Genomic DNA, 12,635 nt, shown 5'->3' with positions numbered 1-12,635 from the left:
TTTACAGATTACTCACTCTTTTATATTTAGTTATAGCAACAGAAAATAGGCCTCGACTTCATTGTATCTCCAACTTTTGCTAGAATCCTCAGATGTTGATGTGGAAGAAAAGTGTCTTAAAGTCTCTTGGAGTCCTGGAAGCCACTACTCAATTGACATCAGAAAACTGTATTTATTATATATGGTTTGTAATACACTTCTGGATTTATGACTTGACTAAAGAAAGGTTCAGATATCTACCTGGGGTCTAAAAGATTTAATTTATTTCTTATAGCTCGTTACTTAATTACATTCGACTTGATGTTTTCTGGACTCCCAGAATGTCAGAAAGCATTCTTTTCCCTAACAATCAAGATTCATACCTGAAGTTCTTTAAATTTAGTTTTTGACTTAGATGAGCAAAAAACCATGATGCTAATATCAAAATAATGTGGTTTTATTGTATAAATTCTGATACCCAAATTATCGCTCTGAGACTGGAGCTTCCTTCTACATAGCACAACTTTGTTAGTATTGAGTTTCTTCTAATCTGTTAACATTTTCTTCTATAAACACAAGTTTTAATTTTCCTTTGCCTCTAAGAATGTTTTTTCCTTACTGGCATGTTTTCTGGATCATTCCTTTCTTTCTTTTTTCTTTTTAAGCCAACTGTCATTTTATTAGGATGTCAGCCCTGTTCCAGCGGGAGTGACAGGGGAAGGGACAGAGACAACCAAGGGAGGGCAGATGGGAGGCACCTCAGTTCTCCAGCCACAGTGAGGGAGGGAGGTGGGCAGCAATCCCACCCCAACAGCTGAGGTGTAGAACTGCCTTGTGGCCAGCAAGGAGTAGCCATGCCTACCCCAAAATGGGAATCCATCCTGGGTCCTGCGTGGATCCTCAGGAGCCCAGCCAGGCAGCACCTGGAGCCCAGACAGATGTGGGGCACAGGAAGCACCTGTAGAATGGACAGCTGGTCCTCAGGCATGGCTTGTCCCCTGAGCTTTCTTGGTTTCCTCAGACAGTGCCTGCTTCAGTGCGACATAGGCCTCATCCATTTTGTCATTGATGATCACCAGGTTGAACAGGCCCGGCTCTCTGCTGCTGCCCATGTTTGCCCAGCGGCAGCCAGCTTCCTCAGGCTTTCCTTTGATTCTACATTGCGCTGGCGCAGTCACTGCTCCAGCAAGTCCAGTGAAGATGGCTGCATAGAAAAGTAGATGGGGCGGAGGTCTGTCTGCTTGGTGTTGCGCACGCCCTGTAGGTCCACCTCCAGCACACAGATGCGATTCATGGCCTGCACACCCGGCACGGCCGCCTTGCTTGTCCCATACAGGTTCCCTGAGAACTCATTCAATGAAGTTCCTATAGGCGATGTCACGCTGCATCACGTCCTTGGTCACAAAGTAGAATCTCTGCCATTCTCCTCTCCAGGCCGCGGGTCCCTCGTCCTATGGGATACACTGAAACCAAAGACGCTGCCAAACTGTCAGGGGCTAGCACGAACAGGAGCTGAGCACTTACCCTTAGCCTTGCGCGCGATGGAGGTGTGGAACTGGCTTCCGGTGGCAGTGCGAGAGCAGGTGGACCTCACTTTAGCTGGGCAAGAAATTACAGCTCCAGGAGTGGGCGTCAATGGGACTAGGTTACACCCCCACTCCCCCCTGAAACCCAATCCCTTGCCTCATTTGGGTGTCTTCTGCTCAAAAAATAGGGTTTCAGGAGTGCTTTTTCTCTTTTGTCTGTCTCGCTTCCCTTGTGGGATCTGGGGCTGAGGAGCCTTCTCTGGACCCCAAGAAAAAGGCACTTTCTGTGTCTGTATGATTATTCAGTGCCAACCCAATTCACTTGGAATGACCCTGATTTAGTCGTATGTGGGGGCAGATGGTGCCAGAACAGGGACACTCCGGTGTGAATTTCAAATTTGGTGGGTTTGGCTTTTTCTCTGGTAGTCAAGCATGCTTAGTTTTTCAGAGTATTATGGCTTGGTTTGTGAAAAGCTAGAGAATTAGAAGAAAGTGACGTTGAACTTTTAACATATGGGGAATTTTTTGTCTGCAGAAAAAGAAAAAATTTATTTTGCAATTCTGAAGACCATAATTAGTCATAGGGGAAAGAAAAATTAGAGACATGCTCCTGGAGCAACCTCTTCAGCAGGGTGCTCTTTCTAGCCCTGGATGGCCCTCTCAGCACCATGGGCCTGGTTCCTCACATGCTGTCCAAAGGGATCCAGCCTGTGCTGCATGACATCTGCCTCTGCCCCACCCTACCTGTGAAGTCTACCTCACCTGGATCATTTCTGTAACCCATTCAGAAACTTTTGTTTTAGCCAATATACCAACCCCTGTAAAAGCATTCATTGCTCAGACTTTCCTTACTATGCACATTGTAATAAAGAATACATTCTTCTTCACAACACAAAATTGACAGTAATCTCAGGCAAAGCATCATCATGGTACATGCAAGGCCCTGGAACAGTATCAGTGCTGTCCCTGCTTCCTAGGCTTATGATGTACTGTAACAGACAGATTTCTGTGGTTCACCAATAAAGGTTCCCTGCCTTTATGCCAGGAAAATTGTGTTTTGTCTTAGTCACTAGTGACTCTTTACAGTATTATTTTAAAAATATGTCTGGCTTTTGTTTTCTTCTCAAACTGTTAATCCACACTAATCTGAAACTTGTTAGTAATTTTCAGTTTATAAGTATCTGTTATGATTTAGACATTAGGTGTCTCCAAAAAGCTCATTTACGAGACAATGCAAGAAGGTTTAGAAATAAAATGATTGGATTATGAGAGCCTAAACCCAATCAGTGAATTAATCCCCTCATAGAGATTAACTGAGTAGATAACTGAAAACAGGTAGGGTGTTGCTGGAGGAGATGGGTTATTGGGAACTTTCTTTTTTGAGGTATGTATGTTTTCCTTGTTGAATGCTCTCTGCTTCCTGCAACATGTTCCCAGGACTTTCCTCTACCACACTCTTCTCCATGATGTGAGCCCTGGGAAATGGAGCCAGCCTTCTATGAACTGAGACTTTTGAAACCATGAGCTTCCAAATAATTTTTTTTCTCCTCTAATTGTACATGATAGGTCTTTTGGTCTCAGCAATAGCATTAAAAAAAAAAAAAGACTAAAGCAGTATACAGCTATCATCCCAGGGACTTTTAGTCGTCATCATCCTAGAATTCTTTTTTTATTTCTTAAATTTGAATCCCATATAATTGACCCTAGTATTCCTCTTTCTTTAATATACTTTCTCTTTGAGAAAATATGTTCTTCATTTGTTGCCTGAGAAAGTTTGTGTGAGAATGAATATATGAATTCAGCCACAAATACAGAACCAATAGACAATATATTCTACAGGATGTATGTATTTTTGGTGTTTTATTTTTTTATCTACATTTTTTATTTGTATATGACAGCAAAATGCATTACAATTTTTATTACATATATAGAACACAATTTTTCATATCTCTGGTTGTATACAAAGTATATTCACACCAATTTGTGTCTTCATACATGTACTTTGAACAGTAATGATCATCACATTTCACCATCATTAATTACCCCATGGCCCCACCCTTCCCCTCCAACCCCTCTGCCCTATCTAAAGTTTATCTATTCCTCCCATGCTCCCTCTCCCTATCTCACTATGAATCAGTCTCCTTATATCAAAGAAATCATTTATCATTTGTTTTTTAGGGATTGGTTAACTTCACTTAGCATTATCTTCTCTAACTCTATCCATTTACCTGCAAATGCCATGATATTGTTCTCTTTTATTATTGAGTAATATTCCATTGTGTACATATGCCACATTTTTTAAATCCATTCATCTATTGAAGGGCATCTAGGTTGGTTCCACAGTTTAGCTATTGTGAATTGTGGTGCTGTAAACATTAATGTGGCTTTTGTCCCTATATTATGCTGTTTTAAAGTTCTTTGGTTATAGACCGAGGAGAGGGACAGCTGGGTCAAATGTTCGTTCCATTCCCAATTTTCTAAGAAATCTCCATACTGCTTTCCATATTGGGTGTACCAATTTGCAGTCCCACCAGCAATGTATGAGTGTACCTTTTTCCCCACATCTTCACCAACACTTATTGTTGTTTGTATGCATAACAGCTGCCATTCTGACTGGAGTGAGATAAAATCTTAGAGTGGTTTTGATTTGCAATTCTCTAATTACTAGTGTTAATGAACATTTTTTTCATGTATGTGTTGATTGATATTATACATCATCCTCTGAGGAGTGTCTCTTCAGTTCCCTGGCCCATTTATTGATTGGGTTATTTGATTTTTTGGTGTTTAGCTTTTTGAGTTCTTTATATACCCTAGTGAATAGTGCTCTATCTGATGTGTGAGGGGTAAGGATTTGCTCCCAAGATGTAGGCTCTCTGTTCACCTCACAGATTGTTTCTTTTGCTGAAAAGAAGCTTTTTAGTTTGAGTCCATCCCACTTATTGATTCTTGATTTTAATTCTTGTGCCACTGGAGTCTTATTAAGGAAGTTGGGGCCTAATCCCACATGTTGGAGATTAGGGCCTACTTTTTCTTCTATTAGATGCAGGTTCTCTGGTTGTATTCCCAAGTCCTCAATTCGTTTTGAGTTGAGATTTGTGCATGGTGATAGGGATTTAATTTCATTTTGTTGCATATGGATTTCCAGTTTTCCCAGCACCATTTGTTTAAGAGGCTATCTTTTCTCCAGTGCATGTTTTTTGCACCTTTGTCTAATATAAAATAATTGTAGTTTTGTGGGTTAGTGTCTGTGACTTCTATTCTGTATCATTGGTCTACTAGTCTGTTTTGTTTCCAATATCATGCTGTTTTTGTTACTATTGCTCTGTAGTATAGTTTAAGGTTTGGTATAGTGATGCCACCTGCTTCACTCTTCTTGCTAAAGATTGCTTTAGCTATTCTGGGTCTCTTATTTTTCCAGATGAATTTCATGATTGCTTTCTATTCCTATGAGGAATGTCATTGGAATTTCGATAAGAATTGCATTAAATCTGTAGAGTACTTTGGGAAGTTTGGTCATTTTGGTAATATTATTTCTGCCTATCCAAGAGCAAAGTAGAACTTTCTATCTTCTAAGGTCTTCTTTGATTTATTTATTTAGAGTTCTGTAATTTTCATTATATAGATTTTTCACCTCTTTCATTAAGTTGATTCCCAAGTTTTTTTTTTTTTTTTTTTTTTTTTTTTTTTAGGCTATTGAGAATGGGGTAGTTTTTTCATTTCCCTTTCTGAGGATTTGTCACTGGTATACAGAAATGCCTTTGATTTATGGGTGTTGATTTTATATCCTGCCACTTTGTTGAACTCATTTACTAGTTCTAGGAGTTTTCTTGTGTAACTTTTAGGGTCTATCATGTATAGAATCATATCATCAGCAAATAGTGCCAGTTTGAGTTCTTCTTTTCCTATGTGTATCCCTTTAATTTATTTCATCTGTCTAATTGCTCTGGCCAGTGTTTCAAGGACTATGTTAAATAGAAGTGGTGAAAAAGGGCATCCCTGTCTTGTTCCAGTTTTTAGAGGGAATGCCTTCACTTTTTTCTCCATTTAGAATGATGTTGGCCTGGGGCTTAGCATAGATAGCCTTTATGATGTTGAGATATGTTCCTGTTATCCCAAGTTTTTCTAGTGTTTTGAATATAAAGGGGTGCTGCATTTTGTCAAATGCTTTTTATGCATCTATTGCGATGATCATATGATTCTTATCTTTAAAGTCTATTGATGTGATGAATTACATTTATTGATTTCTGTATGTTGAAACAACCTTGAATCCCTGGAATGAATCCACTTGATCATGGTACACAATCTTTTTGATATGTTTTTGTATTTGATTTGCCATTATTTTATTGAGAATATTTGCATCTATGTTCATTAGAGATACCTGTCTGAATTTTTTTTTTTTTCTGATGTGTCTTTGCCTGGTTTTGGAATCAGAGTGATATTGGCCTCGTAGAATGAGTTTGTTGGTGCTGCCTTTTTTTCTGTTTCCTGAAATAAATTGGAGAGTATTGGTATTAGTTCTTCTTTAAAGGTCTTGTAGAACTTGGCTGTGTATCCCTCTGGTCCTGGGCTTTTCTTGGTTGGTAGACTTTTGATGGTGTCTGCTATTTCGTTGCTTGAAATGGATCTGTTTAAATTGTGTATATCATTCTGATTCAACTTGAGCAAATTAAATGACTTTTGAAATTTATCAATGTTTTTGATATTTTCTATTTTATTGGAGTACAATTTTTGAAAATAATTTCTAATTGTATTCTATATTTCTGTAGTGTCTCTGGTGATACTTCCTTTTTTATCACCTATGTTAGTGATTTGATTTTTCTTTCTCCTTATCTTTGTTAGCATGGCTAATGGTCTGTTAATTTTATTTAGTTTTTCAAAGAACCAACTTTTTGTTCAGTCAATTTTTTTCAATTGTTCATTTTGTTTCAATTTCATTGATTTCAGCTCTGATTTTAATTATTTCCTATCTTCTGCTGCTTTTGGTGTTGATTTGTTCTTTTTCTAGGGCTTTGAGATGTAGTATTAATTCATTTATTTGCTGACTTTTTCTTCTTTTAAGGAAAGAAATCCATGCAATGAAATTTCCTCTTAGTACTGCTTTTACAGATTTCTATATGTTATATCTCTGTTCTCATTCACCTTTAAAAACTTTTTAATCTCCTCCTTAATGTCTTCTGTAACCCACTGTTCATTCAGTAACATATTAGTTAGTCTCCAGGTATTGGAGTGGATTTTATTTCTTATTTTGTCATTGATTTCTAATTTCATTCCATTATGATCTGATAGAATGCAGTGTAGAATCTCTACTTTTTTATATTTGCTAATAGTTGCTTTGTGGCATAGTATATGGTCTATTTTAGAGAAGAATCCATGTGCTGTTGAGAAGAAAGTATATTCTCTCCTTGCAGGTTGGCATATTCTATATATGTCAGTTAAGTCTAAGTTATTGATTGTATTATTGAGTTCTATAGTTTCTTTGTTCAGCTTTTATTTGGAAGATCTATCTAGTGATGAAAGAGGTGTATTAAAGTCACCCCAAATTATTGTTTTTTTGGTCTATTTGACTCTTGAACTTGAGAAGACTTTGTTTGATGAACATAGCTGCTCCATTTTGGGGGGCATATATGTTTAGAATTGTTAACTCTTGTTGGTGAATGGTTCCCTTGAGCAGTATGTGGTGTCCTTCTTTATCCTTTTTGATTGACTTTAGTTTATCTACTTTATTTGATATGAGAATGGAAACCCTTGCTTGCTTCTGCAGACCATGTGAGTGATATGATTTTTCCCAACCCTTCACCTTCAGTCTGTGGATGTATTTTTCTATGAGATATGTCTCTTGGAAGCAGCATATTGTTAGGTCTTTTTTTTTTATCCAATCTGCTAGTCTATGTCTTTTGATAGGTGAGTTTAGGCCATTAACATTCAGGGTTGTTATTGAGACATGATTTCTATTCACAGTCATTTTTATTTATTTTTCGTATTTAACATGACTTGGTTTCTCCTCTGATTAGATTTTCCTTTAGTGTAATCCCTCCCTCTGCTGATTTTCATCAGTGTTTTTCATTTACTCCTCTTGTAATATTTTGCTGAGGATGTTCTATAGTGCAGGCTTTCTAGTTGTAAATTCTTTTGTTTATCATGGAAGGTTTCTATTTCATCATCAAATCTAAAGCCTAGTTTTGCTGGATACAAGATTCTTGGTTGGCATCCATTTTCTTTTAGAGCTTGGTATATGTTGTTCTACGATCTCCTGGCTTTGAGGGTCTGGGTTGAATAATCTGCTGAGTTATGAGTTGGTCTCCCCTATATGTAATCTGAGTCCCCTGTTTCGCAGCTTTTAAGGTTCTATCCTTATTCTGTATGCTAGGTATTTTCATTATAATGTGCCTTGGTGTAGATCTGTTGTTTATTTTGTACATTTGATGTCCTGCAAGCCTCTTGTATTTGGTTTTTCAATTCATTCTTCATGCTTGGGAAGTTTTCTGATATTATCTCATTGAAGAGATTATGCATTCCTTTGGTTTGAAACTGTGTACCTTCCTCTATCTCAATAACTCTTGGATTTGGTCTTTTGGTGCTGTCCCATAATTCTTGGATGTTCTGTTTATGGTTTCTAACTTTCTTCACTGTGTGATCAACTTTATTTTCCAGATTGTGCACTTTGTCTTCATTATCTGATGTTCTTTCTTACAAGTGATCTAGTCTGTTGGCTATGCTTTCTACTGAGTTTTTATTTGATTTATTGTAACCTTCATTTCAAGGATTTCTGTTTTTTTTTTCAGGGTCTCTATCTCTCTCTTGAAGTAATCTTTTGCTACCTGTATTTGCTCTCTTATCTCATTGTTGGAGTGATCAATTTTTGCTTGTATTTGTCCATTTAGGTCATTTTTTAATTCACAGATTATTAATTATAAACCTTCTGAACTCCTTCTCTGACATTTCATTAACTTCGCTGTCCATAGGTTCTGTTATTATAGTGTCCTGGTTTGTTTGGGGCACTTTCCTCCCTTGTTTTTCATGTTGTCTACGTGTCTCCCTTTCTTGCATTGTGGATCTGAGATATTACAGTTTCTTCCCTATATTCTTGTAGTGTCTGTGCAGATTGTCTGTATCTCACCTTGATGTTGGGCTTCCAGATCCTGCTGGTATCCCTCAACGGAGGCTTCTGCATCCTGAGTCTGGAACCTGCATAAGTTGGAGTGGGTGGATCTGGGCCACTGGGCTTGACCTCCTAAAGTAGTCTGCTAGGCTCTGGCAGTGTCTGCCCAGCTGGGGGAGGGGTGAACTGGGCTTATTAAAATCTTGGATCCCTCATGGGCTGTTGTGAGCCATCTGGGCTGGATCTCGGCTTTCATGGTAGTGCACTAGTTAGAAGGCGTGTCCTGCACCAGAGGCTAGGCTCTGGTGAGTGTCTGCCCCACCAGGAAAGGGGTGGAACTGACCCACTGTGTGCCTGGGCCCTGCAGAGGCTGGGGTGGGTATCTACAAGATGTATTTTAAAGTACTGGCCTCCTTGATTGTGGGAGCTGGTCAGGCAAGTCCCAGATCTGTAGGGTAGGCTAGAAAGCTGGCAGAAGCTGAAGCAGCCATCCACAGGCAGGGTTTCTTCTTCCAGAAAACTTCAGATCTGCAATAAAACCTCTCAACTGATGGTCCATTCAGACTGTCTGAGATTATGTCTTTAACTTGAAGTCAGCTGATGGTGAATGTATTTTTTTTTCCTATTCTTTCTTAAGGTCCTAGAGTTTGTACAGAGGTTCTAAGAAACTTTGGTGAGCTGTCCTTATTCATTTCTAGAATTCACTTCAGGTGATCTAGATTTAGTCTTTCTTCTTGAACAGTGCTGAATCAAATTTTCTAAATCTTTATTTTTGGTAACCTTTCTAGCTTCAATGTAAATAGCTGTACTTCTATAAACACATCCTTTTCTTTGATTAAGTTAAGGTTTTTTTTTTTTATATTTGATTTGTTGAATGGATTTGAATCCCCTTGGGTGGGGCAACCATATCTCTTTTTTATGTGAGTTTGTGTACATATACTGCAAGTGTGTGTGTGTGTGTGTGTGTGTGTGTGTGTGTGTGTGTGTGTAAACATAGGACCTCACACATGGTAGGCAAGTGCTCTATCAATAAACTACATCCCCAGACTTTTTTTTTTTTTTTTTGAGACAGGGTCTTGCCCCAGGCTGAAAAGTATGATTTGTTTTGTTTGGTATTGTCTGTGGTGCTGGGATTGAATCCAGGGCCTCACACACGCTAGGCAAGTACTCTACCACTGAGCTACATCCCTAGCTAAGATCTCATTAATATGGTAATTCAATGGCTGGCTTCTTTTATTCACCACATTTCAATTCTAATTAGATTCATTCTCATATTTTGGCCTTTTTATTTTTCCAATTTTGCCTCAGCTTCTGAGAGTTTTTTTTATTATAATCATCCAGATAATAGAAATTATATATTTGAACTTTTAGTATGAAAATTCTTTGTGTGTGTATGGTGGGGGTACTGGGGATTTAACACAGGAGTGCTCTATCACGGAGCCATACCTCCCTAACTTTTTTTTCCCACTTTTATTTGAGACAGGATCTCACCGGGTTGCTGAGGCTAACCTTAAACTTGTGATCCTCTTACTTTACCCTCCTGATTTCTTGGGATAAGAGGTGTGTGCCTGGCCTAGTAAGAAAATTCTAAGAATTTGGAATTCTGTTATTTAATCATTAGACAGCAACTTATAAAGTTTAGCAGCCAATTTCCTACTACTCTAACAAATTCCACCCTGAACAGCATGGGAAAAATGCATTCCAGCTTCATCTACATTAGCAATGAATTTCAATTCATAACCTTACACAGTTGGCTTTAGAAGAAGTAGCATTCCCTTCCCATATCCTTATCTATAGCTGCAGCCTCCAACCCAGTCCCCAAGACATATGGTTCTGTATTTCTTGGAAGGTTTGCAGCAATTCATTACTGCATTCAAAATCCCTTGAGTCCAGCTACAATGCGGGGTAATTACTCCAGTATGGAGAAGCGTCAAACTGCATGTGAACATGCTTCTCCAATAATTCTAACCCAAATCTTGAAAGTAATGACAAGCCTTTTTTTTTTTTTTTTTTTTTTTTTGCTTAGCTTTAGAATCATAGCGTAAAAGCTAAGTTAAATGTTTTGCCTAATGCTACTTTGAACAGTAATCATTGAGAGAGCACATGGCATCATTCACAATTGAACTCCCGGTAAACATTTAAAAATAGGGGCTGGGGATGTGGCTCAAGTGGTAGCGGGCTCGCCTGGCATGCGTGCTGCCCGGTTCCATCCTCAGCACCACATACAAACAGAGATGTTGTGTCCACCGAAAAAAACTAAAATAAATAAATAAATTCTCATTCTCTCTCTCTCTCTCTCTCTCTCTCTCTCTCTCTCTCTCTCTCTCTCTCTCTCTCTCTCTCCTCTCTTCTCTCTTAAAAAAAAACATTTTAAAATAGTTCCACACCCCAAAGGACTTGTCAACATCATTGCCATTAATCAATAGTAGCTTTGTCAATAAATAAGTGATCCATCAAGGTGAAATATTCACTGTCAATCAGTTGTTGAGTCAACATGACTTGTTATCAAACTATTTTTATGCTATGAAATTTATTTTACAAAAAACCTTATGTGGGATTCCAGTATATAAAACAGATAAGGAGAGTTGCATAGGTTGAGGGTATGGAATGGACAATGATATTATTTATAAGAACATTTTGGTTACTGGCTTAATAACTCATGGGTTATTTTTTTCTTCCATATAAAATGTAGACAGCACCAGATAGGGGTGGTTTGGGAAGGACTTTGTGCATAGCCTTGAAGTAAACATTGAAGGGGAAGAAATTGCCATGTAAAATAAAAAAGCCTGGAGAAAATTTCAAATGAAAACATAAGAAGGAGACTTATGGGGAAAAAAATCCTTGAAGCATAAATGAGCATAATCAAAGGTAAATATATTTTTTTAAAGTATACTAAATAGAATCACACCTAATCTTATTTGCTCTGGAAAAACTACTTAGAGTTCATTTTTATAAATATGTCAATAGAAAATGCTTTGGTTTACAAAGAGCTATCTGTATAACAAATAGTTTGGGAGAAAAAGATGTTGTATTTATCAGGAATCTATTAAACATAATGCTCTACTCAAGAACACTTTGGTACAAATGTTTTGCTTTTGTGAACACCAATAAAATCCATCTATACCGTGCTTCTAAAGTACTTTGTAAGTCGCTAAAATATTATATTCAACAGAGATATAGAAATATGATCATAATATAATAAATTATTATTATTATTGAAAATCTGTTAGAAATGTTATATGGTATGGCAGAAGAATAGCTTTCCATTTACCAGAATATTGTAGGATCTGGCTATTGTAGTTCCTGACTTTATCATTTAGTAGAAGTTCCTCTGTATAAGTGCTAAAGAGCTTTCTGATTATTGAAAGGACCAGAATCAAGGATGTGAAACAGGAAGATTTTAGAGTTTAAAGGTTGAAAGAAGATTTGGCAGAGACAGAAGAGGGTATTTCTGCTTAAGAATATCCTCATTGTCACACAGCTTTTAAATTCACTTTGCTTGTTTTTCAATTGGTGTGTTTATAAGGTACTTGCTTTCTAAAAGTAGGTTTGTGTTTTTGTGACAATGGCAATAATGCTTCCTTTATAGAACCTATCTGTGTGAGCTTGTCCAAATCAGACTGGGCATAACATAGAATACACATTTGCTTCTTCTGAATGGTGCTTCATTTCAGTGGTTATGCCACATGGATGGCATTCAGAAATAACAGTTGTTTCTCCATATAGTGGTGATCCAGTCCCCTGTGATTCTGAAGCCTGAATGTTCTAATTCTGCAAATACATGAATACAATTATAGAATTTTATCTGACCCTAACTGGGCTTTTGTCCTTTCATGAATTAACACAGACATTTAGTTTTTCAAAGGTACTTAACTTTGGCACTATGTAGCTGCTATAGGGCGTTTAAAGTTAATCCAATATGACTTTCTCACCTAAGAATCTTCTTATGGTTATTCTTATATCTTTCCTTCTGCCCATCTCTGAGAATTTCTCACTTCCCTTCTTGGAACAGCATACTATGATTAGATTTG

The 12,635-nt window shown here is 37.6% G+C and overlaps 1 pseudogene; it reads right to left on the bottom strand.

Annotated features, from left to right (window-relative positions):
* Window positions 1-959: 959 nt before the first annotated feature.
* Window positions 960-2,193, bottom strand: LOC101954947 (guanylate kinase-like; annotated as a pseudogene).
* Between the last annotated feature and the right edge of the window lie 10,442 nt (window positions 2,194-12,635).

Source organism: Ictidomys tridecemlineatus, chromosome 7 (assembly GCF_052094955.1).
Source record: "Ictidomys tridecemlineatus isolate mIctTri1 chromosome 7, mIctTri1.hap1, whole genome shotgun sequence".
Lineage (NCBI taxonomy): Eukaryota > Metazoa > Chordata > Mammalia > Rodentia > Sciuridae > Ictidomys > Ictidomys tridecemlineatus.
This window is presented reverse-complemented; position numbering and strand designations above follow the sequence as displayed.